General features: G+C 30.2%; 1 protein-coding gene and 1 long non-coding RNA gene across 3 annotated transcripts in view; one reads left to right on the top strand and one right to left on the bottom strand.

Moving 5' to 3' along the window:
* Positions 1-7,760, top strand: part of LOC122629964 — a 72,849-nt gene extending 65,089 nt beyond the window's left edge. For both annotated transcript variants that reach the window (XR_006327381.1, XR_006327380.1), the window contains exon 4: positions 7,485-7,760. This is a non-coding gene — a long non-coding RNA (uncharacterized LOC122629964). The remainder of the gene's footprint in view (positions 1-7,484) is intronic.
* Positions 1-12,152, bottom strand: part of LOC122629963 — a 26,157-nt gene that overhangs the window by 11,957 nt on the left and 2,048 nt on the right. The window lies entirely within an intron of this gene.

Raw genomic sequence — 12,152 nt, 5'->3', positions numbered from 1 at the left:
AGATAAATGTGTCTTGAAAAGTACATTGGACGAATGGGAAAAAAAATTACATCACCAGATTGAAAACCACTAGAAGATATTTATTCAGTATATTATTTAGAAAAATTTCGGATTGTTGTGAAGAATTGAGAGATTCGATGATCAAAAATCTAGTTTTGATAAAGGTGCAACAAGGAAGAATAAACGACATGAAACCACGAATCAAGAAGAAATTAAAGAAAGAAAAGAAGAAGATACAAAGAATATATAAAAATATAAATATAAAGGAGAAGTAATCAAATTGGAAATACGCAGGAAACATTATTATCCCTATTAACAAAAAATTCCGCAATCATCGCAAAGAATTGAGAGGATCAATTGCGGAAATAAATAAATGTACACGTTATTTAAGAAAATAAATCAAACGAACAAATTGCTTACGCAAACGTTGCAACGGTTCAATTCAAAAAATGATACAGATGTAATTGCGATGAATGTCAGAAATTACAAATTTTAATATATTCTAATGGTTATCTATACATTTTCCAAATGCAGGTGGAATCTTTGAAGATTAAGCAAAGTTAAGGCTTTCTGCGGAATCATGGGCAGCGAATGAAAACTGACAAATTTACAAACAGAGGATTGAAAAGAATTTCATAACAAAGGTATTTTTTTTTAATTTCATGGATAAGCATGAGATAAATTGTTACTCCATGTGTAGCATTATGAAATCGTTGCTTGTTGAAGACTGGAACAGTATCCTCAGAAAATATATGGAAGTATCCAAAGAAAATATATGGAAATCATACTTCTACAAATTGGTATTATTAAGAGTAAAAAATTCAGACATTTCTTGATGGAGATTGCGGCGGAAAGGAGATAAAGCGTATGCAAGGTAGTCCATATTTGATTTATTGCACAATACCATGAAATTTGCAGAATTTCTATAAGTTCATAGAAAAGATTTTTTGTAACGTGAATAATTAAAATTTATTGGGATATAATTTGTGTATAATAAAAAAATAAATATCAGTGAATGTGTAAATCTTCGAAATCACAACTTTCTTTCTTAATCTAAAATTAATATATATTTGCTATCTCGCAGTTGCGGGAAGGAAAAAATTAATATCATTATTTCTATTCAGAAAAAATCATAAACAACATATGCGATAATTTTTCTCTCTGTTGTGCAAATTTTTTCTTCCTTTATAATAACTTTATAAAATGAACAAAGCACACATAAGTAAACGATTACCATTCATCCGCAATACTTCGATCAAGAGAAATAAAAAATGGATTTTTAACATTTATACAGCAACTATCGCGAAGGATAAGGAGACCACTGATGTGACGTATTCAATGGCATCATCGATGTATTGGAAAAAGAAAGTGTTGAGCGAATATGATGTCGAAAAAATCGGTTCGTATGGGAGAAACCTGGACAAAGTTGCAGTTTTATTGGAGAAATTGTCAAGATACAAATTTTTCCAAAAATATATCCTTCGAATTCAGCGATTATAGGTCGTTGTTCATAAATGTAATGACCCTTAAGTATTCATAGTATTCAGAGAAACTTTTACATTATCCTTGGATAGTTGAACTAGGATCTTTTAATACTATTTACAGATTTTATGTGTCGCGCGCACAGAACAATTCGATATCAGCCTCGATAAATATACCTGTATCATAAGATTTAAATGATTTAAACACGAAAAACGTGATGAAATTCTAAGACAATATTATAAATTTTCAAATTGATATCCATCGCTAGTGATACACTTTTTGAAATGACCAATTGCAGATTATAAAGCTCTTTTAATTGTTTTAAATGGTATAAAAGCACAAGCATTAATTATACAGTTCTTCAGTAGTAAGTCGTTGTTATTAAACTTCTTCTTTTAGTTTTTCCTTAAAAAGAAAGTTTAATGGCGTCAAATCTAGCTTTATATAATCTATGTTTACATAACTTCCTTTTTTTCTTTAGTTAGTTGCAATATACGAAGGATTCGCAAAATGAGTTCGAATATAAAGAAAACCGCGTGACAGATAGCAGTGCTCGTCAAATGTAATGTTCATCGTGTGGAAAACAGAAATTATCGTCCTGAAAAACGACTGGATTAAAAGGGAATCCATCGGTTGAAGGAGGCAATCGCGTCCTGACAGGAAACGGAAAACTGAGAAGAAAACCGATTTCGCCAGTAGGCACTAGGAGAATAGGAAACAATAATGTAAAATTTAAGAACTCTGTTAGATATTTTGGGATGTATTTTGATAAGGAAATGGGATTGAGAATACACTGCTATTATCTAAAAGACAAAGTAGGGTTCTCGCAAGGTTATGGAGAATTATTAGTTAGCAAGGAGTGAGAATTTTGCTATGCGTTCTTGTCATGGAGTTCACACCGATGACATATGTGGCAGGAAGATGGTCCGATCTGTGCAGGGAGGGAGATCTTAAAAGGTTGAGTGCGTTGCAATGACAAGCTCTCTTATTTTTGACATCTACGAATTTTACGCATCGAAGAAGTCTATGCGTCGTTGTCGGCATACCTCTAATCGATCTCTAAGTTTATCAGCATTGGGAACTTTATAGTATTAGAAAAAATAGACACCCTGTTAGAAAAATAGAAATTATAGTATAGAAAAAGAGATGGTAAATCGCGACGCAAAATTTCAGGAGGAGAAATGCGTATTAGAAAACCGAGTTAGGCACGAAGTTATAGTTTTTTGGCAATCAAGATGAGAAGAGTCATATAAATACCGAACGATACTTCCTTTCTTCCTGGACGTCAGAGAGAGAATGAATGTCCGTTTCGTTTCTCCAAACTATTGTACTACATAGACTCTCACAGAGCATGGTGATTTCAAAGCCAAACTTGTTTCTGAATTTTCCCATGAAGGGGAAATGCGAGTATAGTAGGGAGAACTTGGTATAGCATCACATTTTTGATTGTCCGGTTTTCAAATCTTCTATTCTCCATCAGTTACTCTAGAGGAGATAATCGGCGAAAAAGTAATTTTCTTCTATGATCGGATACAGCCAGACGTCTCGTTTCTTCGGCTAAGGTCTTTTACCGGCGATTTTTGCAAAGAAACTCTTTCTATAAAGGGTAATTAGTTCATTAAATCCTGAATTGTCGGAATTATCGGAGTTCCTGGCGATGGAGGCGATGTAATCTTCTTAAGTTAACTTACTCTCAAACAAGAGAGAGTCGGGAATGTCTTTTTCTTTTTTTCCCAACCTCCAACACTTCCCAAATCTAAAGTCCTTTCCTCCTCCATCTTATCCTACGAGACAAGTATCAGGGATCGTGACCTTGTGAGTTGGTTTTTCTTTGGTTCCTCGTAGATGTAGCCGGATGATGTACGTGATAATTTATCATTGCATAGATGCCAGCTGCGGCGAAACTGACCACCCTGCCTTATCGGCTAGAGTTTTGGGTTTTTCGGGACCCGTTAACTCGGTAGTGGTGGTAGAGGAAAGTAGATAGCTGCGTTTGCCAGTAGACAGTCTCCTGGTTTTTTCCTTTACAATAAATATCAATTCTCTCTGATTCTTAGATCCTTAAGTCACATTCAGCGTTCACTATCAGTTCCAGAGTTATAAACGATTTAAAACTCCAATTTTTTCTTTTGTAAACATGCACTTCAAGAACTTCCAAGAATCTTTGGACCAGTCAGATCTACCTTTTTGATGCAATAGACCTTTCGTTAAAGAAATTTTTGTCAATCAGAATCTTACTGAAAAAATTATTATCCAATAGGAAGTAAATCTTTCTGTATCTTAACTCGTGTATATTTTAAATTTGATGAAATATTCCGGCTTAGATTCACTTAGTTTATAAAACTTTACACCAAAGTATGCTCTTATCGATGGATTATACTGCTTATACGATATGCGGTCTATATACTTCGGAGATTCATCCAATGATATGTATTTCTTTACCTATGAAGTGTAAACACTTAAAAATTTTTCATTTAGATAATTGATTATATTTCGTAATTTATATATACGATTATCATCTTTGTTCATAATTTTATTATTAGTAAAGTGTAAAAAGCGAAACAGTTGCGCAAATTTCCAAAATGGCATTGTTTTTTGAAATATAGAAATCTCGATTATGCTTTTTTTTTGACCAATAAGATTGAAGACTTAATTTTTTCACTTGTGACATTAAAATGGATAAAGCAAATCAGTTCTTTCTAGGGGGAAAAAAAAAAATTATACCGTTATATCAAAATGGATAAGATTTAGATGTGAAAAATAGTGAATCTGATGGTTCTTCACATGATTTATAAGCAGAAAACGTTTATATATCTTTTTCGGATTCGTCAGATGATTGTAGTACTGAAAATATTTCAACAAATAATTCGATTGGGCGGAAAAGAACTTGATAATTAGCATCAAAATGTCCGAAAGTACAAGAGAATAGAAGATTTGGAATATGGGAATGGAAAAGGAAATTTAATACCTGCAAAAATATTTGTCGATATCGAAAGAAGGGCAATGAAAAAATTAGTTCAGATGAAAGAGAGGTTGCCATGAAAGCATTTTATAGTTTAGATAGTCAACTCGAGCAAAATATTTTTTTAAGAAACTATATCATAGTGAACGAAATAAAGAGAAGGCGCTCGAAGGAATAGTAAAATACCATGGTTACATCCTTTCACATATTATTTTCAAAAAAGTCAAAAAAATGATATGTCTGCTTGCAAAAAATATTTTAAGGATACTTATCAGATCAATAACGGACGAATATACGACTGTTGTAAAGAATAAGTTTCATCTGATTGATCGTCGTGATTACCATATTCCAGGTAATAAAGCTGATGATACACATGTTATAAAATATCTAAACTCCTTCTCAGTTAACATTTGTTACTATACAAGATCTCATAATTCTACACGAAAATATTTAAATCCAAACCTAAATATTATGAAAATATACGAATTATATATCGCACAATGTGAAGATGAAGATATAGTACCAGAGAAAGAAAAATATTATTACAAGGTATTCTCGACTAAATTTAATTTACATTTTAAGCAATCATCTAAATATATATATCAAATTTGTGATTATTTGCAAATAAAAATTCTGTCTTCGGATAGTGAAGGAGATCTGATGGCAAAACTTGAGAAAAGCACTCATTTACAAAAAACTGAACAGACTTTTAGTCGTATTGCTGCAGATCGAATGGCAACATCCGAAGAAATGTTCGTATTTTCTTTTAACTTAAAACAAGCTTTAGCCTTTCCTTAATTTACTACATCGGTATCTTATTATAAATCAAATTTATATGTTTATAATTTCGGTTGCCATATTCATATGGCCAAAAACTGAAGGCTTAATAAAATATATAAAGACTTATATTATAAATTTTGAAAAATAATAACATTTAGATTTATGTACCGGACAAAATAGAAATATTAAAACTGTTTTAAATTTACCAGAATTGGTTCAAAGTACAGAAATAAAAACAGAGTCAATTGAAGTGAAATTTTTGGTAAGTGGTCACAGTTATTTGCTTAATGTGCAGATTTTGCCATTATCGAATCACATGCGATAACAAATAAAACATTTTTTCATTGGATATAATGATTGATACGATATAATCAAAATCAGAAAAAAAAGTGTCAAATGAGGATTTTTTCTCAAAAAAAAAAAAAAAAAAAAAAACCATTAGAATTTCCATCGTTAAGGGTGTTCGTCTCCTTTCGCTTGAAGCGTGTGTTGCTTCAGCGACAGATATGGACAAAAAAATATGAATTACAAACGCAAAGGGGGAACCCTGTTCCCACATGCGTATTGTGTTGGTGTATATGCATATTATGTTGGCTATCTTCCTTTCACGCATATACACAACAATTAGATGCATGTAGGTAAAGTAAGTAGGCTGGGAATTACAGTTTTCAATCTCTCGTATGTATATCTTGTTTTGATAGTAGTGTCCTATATAGTGATCTGTGCTAGATACGATGTCGATATGCATAAAGACAAATAAATATAATTGACCCATATAATAATTAATATATAAATTTGCGACAAAAGACAAAATTTTATCGAATGTTTTGTCAAAAATAATTAGTGAATACTTCTATTATACATATATATATATTCTTATTATATTATTATATTATATATTGTATTATTATTATAGTAATAGTATTAATAATAATAATAATATAAAGTGAATTATTCCTACAGAAGAAACCATAAAAAAATAGTGCTGGAAGCAAAACTTCATAAATAATACGAAAACGAACTCGTGTTTTGATATTTATAAGGATAATATATAATATATGTGTATATTCACCAATTATTATTTTTAAAGGAATATTTGATAAATGTATCTTTATATGCATTTCATATTAAATCAAATTGTACCGTTACTGTGTCTTATTTATCACAGATCATTGCGAAACTCATGTCAACCATTAGTGGAGAAGATAAATATAAAATTTTGATTTGATAGTAACACCTTATCAAACTGCCAAAAAAAATTATATTAGTTGATTATTTTTGCATCGATAAAATAAAAAGAAATTTAGAATCATTTAGCTTCGAACCTACGATTCTTGAATTGCAAATCTAGATGCTTGCACAATGTGCTATTGTTTATACAATCTCTACGTTTCTAAAGTATAAAACATAAAAGAGATTACAAATTTTTCTACAATTTAACTTAAATATCTTAGAAATTTAAATCCACTGATACGAACAATTGGACACGTATTTCCTTATTTTTGCCATAGAATCATCTGTCCAAAAGTAATTAAAGTAAACGAGTGAGTTACCGTAGCTTCTTCATGTGAACACGGTGAAGTATGTTTCTTTGCATTTGGAATGGTCTAGAAAATCTGAGCATTAACTATTTACGCACACAAACAAACAGACAATCGCTATTTCACGGAAACAAAAAACACTGTTCAAGCGTGTATATGAAAATCAGTAGTGGGGATACAAACTTCTCTTCTTTTGCCACAAATTTCGAAAGGTGTCATAGTACAAAACTTTTTCTTTGCAAAAATGATCGAAAACAGCATTCACGCCAACAATGAGAACAGGAGTAATTCTTGATCAATATTGATGAGTAAAATCTCACTTTAAAGATGAAGGTTTAATTTAGGATTTTTTCGAATTTTTGAAAAAGCTTTTTATTTATGCATGAATTATTCTTGGAAAATATCATTTTTTAACATGATCTTTTAAAAAAGAGTAAAGCTTTTTCAAAAATTCAAAAAAACGTAATCCTATATTAAACTTTAAAATATCATCCTGTTCATCAAAATCGGCATGTTTTTATTGTTGGCGTAAAACATTATAAAACCAGAGGAGATGAGCATCCTTAACAAAAAAGTAACAATTATAGAGGTAACAATAAATTGGCTTAAAATGCGCTGGATAAAATTAAAAAGATCTAAATCACACATTACACAATTCAAATATGACTTTAACGAAGATTCAGAATTAAGCGCCATTAATATAAGAAAATCTTTTGCAGAAACACCACTAGGTCTGAAAGATGTAGACCAGCCATTTTTATATCCTACCGGTAGAATTGTGACAAGAAAAAAGAGGAAAAATATGATGGATCTGTTGAAATGCATTCCTCCTATTAAACATGATTATTGTAAAAACATAAGGACAAATCGACATGACAGAACCTGAAATACAACTGACGAAGAAGACATCATTTATATTACCGATGAATCAATCTAAATAGACTAATAATAATAATTGTAACGGTGACAGAACGTTATTATTTATTTTTGCGACAAATATTAAAATTATTAATAAAAAATATAATTAAAATTATTAATAAAAAATGTAATAATAGATTTTTTTTTAAATAAAAAACAATTTGAAGACTGAATTGTACCTTTTTACTTTTTTTCATTTACCAAATCGATTATTTTCCTTAGTTATGTAAAAATTGTAATATTAATAACGATTATTCTAAGATTGTTCCATCTTACTTACTTTATGTATCGTTAGATAAAACTCACGTTTGCGTTTATAGATTCTATAATGTTTATTTGAGTTTATATTTTAAAGGGAATTTTAAAAAGCAATTTATATTATTTTATTGCATTTTTTCACTTTTTGTTTTATGGAGTTCAACATTTTGTAATTCCAATAATAAGTCTGTATTCCGAATTTGATCAAGAGCCTAATAAATTTATAAAACTATATCCAAAGATTTGTGAATTTTCAATCAGAATGGTCTGCATTCTCTCACGACGCATTATTCAACTAATCCATTGAGACAAGAAGTTAATTTGATACCCCATTTGTAAGAAAAGTTAGCAACTTGGAATCACTATTCTAATACTGCTACTACTGGATCATTTCTTTCTCAGCCTATTAATCTATCAGCTATCCTCTTATCTCATTCTATTGTTCTCTGTCTCGTTGTTCAATTGTTCGTTTTTGAATTTATGTTCCTTAAGGTCAATCATTGTTAAAGATTTTGTTATCTTATTAAAAACTGACCAATTTTACGCCACAGGACGTAACATTCCCTCAAGATATAGATCGATAAGATTTGCTTTTTTGCTGAATTTATCATAAACGTTTCGTCTTCATTGTTAAGTTGGTTTATTTTTTCTTAGTTTTTTGTTATTTTAGTACTCTTAAGTAGAATTCACCATAGTTTCAGCACAATATAACACAATATGTATTTCTTTTAGATTATTGCATTGGTTTAGATGTTATATTAAGATATTATTTAATTTCTTTACATTCATTCTTACTTTTTGCTGATTTTTTAATTTTTGAAGTTTTAGTCTACTAAATGTATACTTGTTTCATTAAGCCCTTCGTGTATGATTTAGCCGAACAAAATCCAGAATAAAAAAGTGGCCGACGTTCGTTAAACGGGCCAAAATAATGATACAAAGATGCGGCATATGATAGGAAAAGGTGTTCATTGAGATGAAGCAAGTAATATCTTTATGCATTATATTAAAATAAACAGTAAATAAAAAGTTAATAGTTAAAAATATAAATATATGGAATATAAATAATGGTTTTAGAATTATTGTGTATATAACTAATATTTTAATACAAATTATAATTTTTTGAATGTTTCGAAGTACGATTCAATCAGTCCTAATGAAATAATATCCCGGCTAAAAATAAATAATATATTATTAATAAGAAATTTAGTCGGACAAAGAAATGTTTGTCTTGAATGATTGTTTAATAGGAAAACTTTGTTTAATGCTTCCTTGAATTTTGAACATTTGCATGTTGTTATGCTTCGTCGTGATATTTTGCTTATAGCAAACTGCATCTTTTAGTAGAGTATTATTTTTGATACGTCGGATCAATATGTTTTGAAAAATGGGCCCAGTGTTAGGTTTGAAGTCGAAAAAGTGTTTTGGCGTGTGAAATTCTTCCACATTTTTTATAATCGGATATTTTTATATTATGTAATAACTTCACTGCTATGTCTATCCGAAAATCTGCATATGACATTTTTTTGATTATAGAATGTATTATATATAATGTATCAAATAATTTTACATCCGACATGAAAAATAAAAGTTTACAATATCTATGAGAAAAACCTGTACTTGTTTCGCATAATTTATAAATTTTTGTTCCACATATTGTTCTTCTTGACGGATTAAATTGTTTATATCTAAATGTTCTTTGTATTTCATTAGTGATTCGTAGATAGTGATATTTTTGTCCAATGTATGTTTTTTTAAATTTTTTATTCTAGAAATTTATGTTGGGTTTTAGCTTATGAAGTCAGACAGTGTTATTAGTAGTTTCATTGTTGGACAATAGTAAAAATCTTGTAATTTGTCGAAATTTAATAAAGGCATTGTGTTTGCAAATAGTGGCGTTTCTATAACAGGATTTTTGCATTTTTTGTTTAACTTATGACAATAGAGATATGTCTCAGTTTATCGACAATGATACGATACCAAGTATCGTCTATTTTCTTTTTTCTTCCATCATTGGCCACTAATTGACACGCACAAGTACTTGTTGCTTAACGAGTAGTTCTCAGAATTCATCATCAAATAGCGTAAAAAATATTTCTATTAAAAAATAGTATTATTTCCAGAACAATTTATTCATAAATATAAAGTTTCTTCACAGATGTCGCTGAAGTTAGACATACTTCCAGTAAAAGGTGATAAACAGTCTTAAACTTGGGTTTTCGCTTAATTTGTTTACGAACGTAAAATTGTTATATCCTAGAGATTCTTATATCATTAGTCATAGAATATTCTCAAATGATTGCTTTTCTAATACATACTGCGGTGTGTTTTTGTATGTGGATGTGTGTTGTTTAATGAGTTGTGATGAGGTTTTATTCTACGGCCAATTGTTGGTAAATGATTTTCGTTACGTTTTTGTGTCTTTTAGTGTATTCTGTATTTGCCAGTATTATATTAGATGAAATAGCTATTTGTGAATTTCGTTATATTTCAATGAATGTACAGCATTAAAAAGTAGTCTTTGTTATATGTCAAATTGAAGCAGTTACTCTGCTCTTTAACATTTTTAGATTAGTTTATTAATGAAGTTTTTTCGAAATTTGTCATAATAAGTTAAATCAAATATGGATCACAGTTAAATTCAAGTAATTTTTATATATAGACGTAATTGTTTTGTATATGGAGTTAGTGCAACGGAGGCAACGAAGAACATCAACATAGCATTTGGAAAACACAATCAGCGAGTCAACCATTCGGTGTTGGTCTATCTCGTGATATAAGTCTTGATAAATGTGGCATGTGGTCAATCTGAACGAATTCGATTATAACGGTTTAATTGAATCTGATATCCAGTAAAGTGTATGAAATACTGTAGAGAAACGTTAAGGGGTATACAATTCAACAGTTTCTCGATACTTGCAATCAATGGAAAGAGTGACAAAAATGGAAATATAGGTTCGGTATGAATTAATTGAGCGGCATAAGATAGTGATTGAAAATGTGCTCCTCTCTTTTTGCAAGAAACAGCACATTTTTATCTAGAATTGTAACTTATGATGAAAAATGATCAGCTCAATGGCTTAATCAAAACTAAATCTTCATGCAAAAAAGGTTTTCATAAACATTTGATGGTTTGCAGCTGTTGTTATTACATTTTTTTAAAACCTGGTAAAACCATAAATACAGTTAAATAATGTGGAGAATTGCAACAATGAAAAATTAGTAAAAATGAAATCTGCATTCGTGAACAGCTGTAGTTCTATACTTCTTTATGATAATAATTGGCTATATGTATCAAATATAACGATGTTTCTTGAGTTAGGTTTTAAGACTTTATCTCATCTACTATCAATAGACTATCATCTTTTCAAACATTTGAAACACTTTGTTGCGAAGAAAACATACGTTAAAATTAAAAGCGCTTTTTCATTGTCAGAAGAAATCCAGATTTTTATAAAAATAGCATGATGCACTTCTTGGCAAAAGTGTAATGAAACTAATGGAAACTATTTTGATTAAAAAGGGTCAGTAACAAATAAAATTATATCAGCTTAAGTTTTAATTTAGAAAATAGCCATTTCATATGGAATGACCTATAATATCTACCTGTGACATGATATATTGTTTTTATTTGTTGAATGTATGGTTTATACTTGTATGTCGCTGTATTATATCTTTCATAATTGTTGTACTACAATTATGTTAATTGTTTGATCTTATATCGTTAGCATGAGTTTCTCTGTTTCACTATAGACGTTACTTTTTCTTAACCATGATGTCTTCTGATCCACGTGTGATTGTATAGGTCGGATCCGGATGAAAAAAATAGGGCATATAGGGGGCAACAGGACCTTTATAATGGAACCGGTCCCATTTCTCTAGGTGCTATAGTTTCGGAGAAAAAAATTATTTTCCTTTGTTCTTTTGTTCCGTCATATCTCGGCTCCTATTGGTCGGATCCGGATGAAAAAAATAGGGCATATAGGGGGCAACGGGACCTTTATAATGGCACCGGTCGCGTTTCTCTAGGTGCTATAGTTTCGGAGAAAAAAAATTATTTTCCTTTGTTCATTTGTTCCGTTATATCTCGGCTCCTATTGGTCGGATCCGGATAAAAAAATAGGGATATATAGGCGGTAATGGGCCCTAATTAATGCCACTGGTCACGTTTCTCTAGGTGCTATAGTTTCGGAGAAAAAAATTCTTTTCCT

Source organism: Vespula pensylvanica, chromosome 6, assembly GCF_014466175.1.
Source record: "Vespula pensylvanica isolate Volc-1 chromosome 6, ASM1446617v1, whole genome shotgun sequence".
Taxonomy (NCBI): domain Eukaryota; kingdom Metazoa; phylum Arthropoda; class Insecta; order Hymenoptera; family Vespidae; genus Vespula; species Vespula pensylvanica.
The sequence above is the reverse complement of the archived record's forward strand: the minus strand, read 5'-3'. Positions and strand labels throughout refer to the sequence as shown.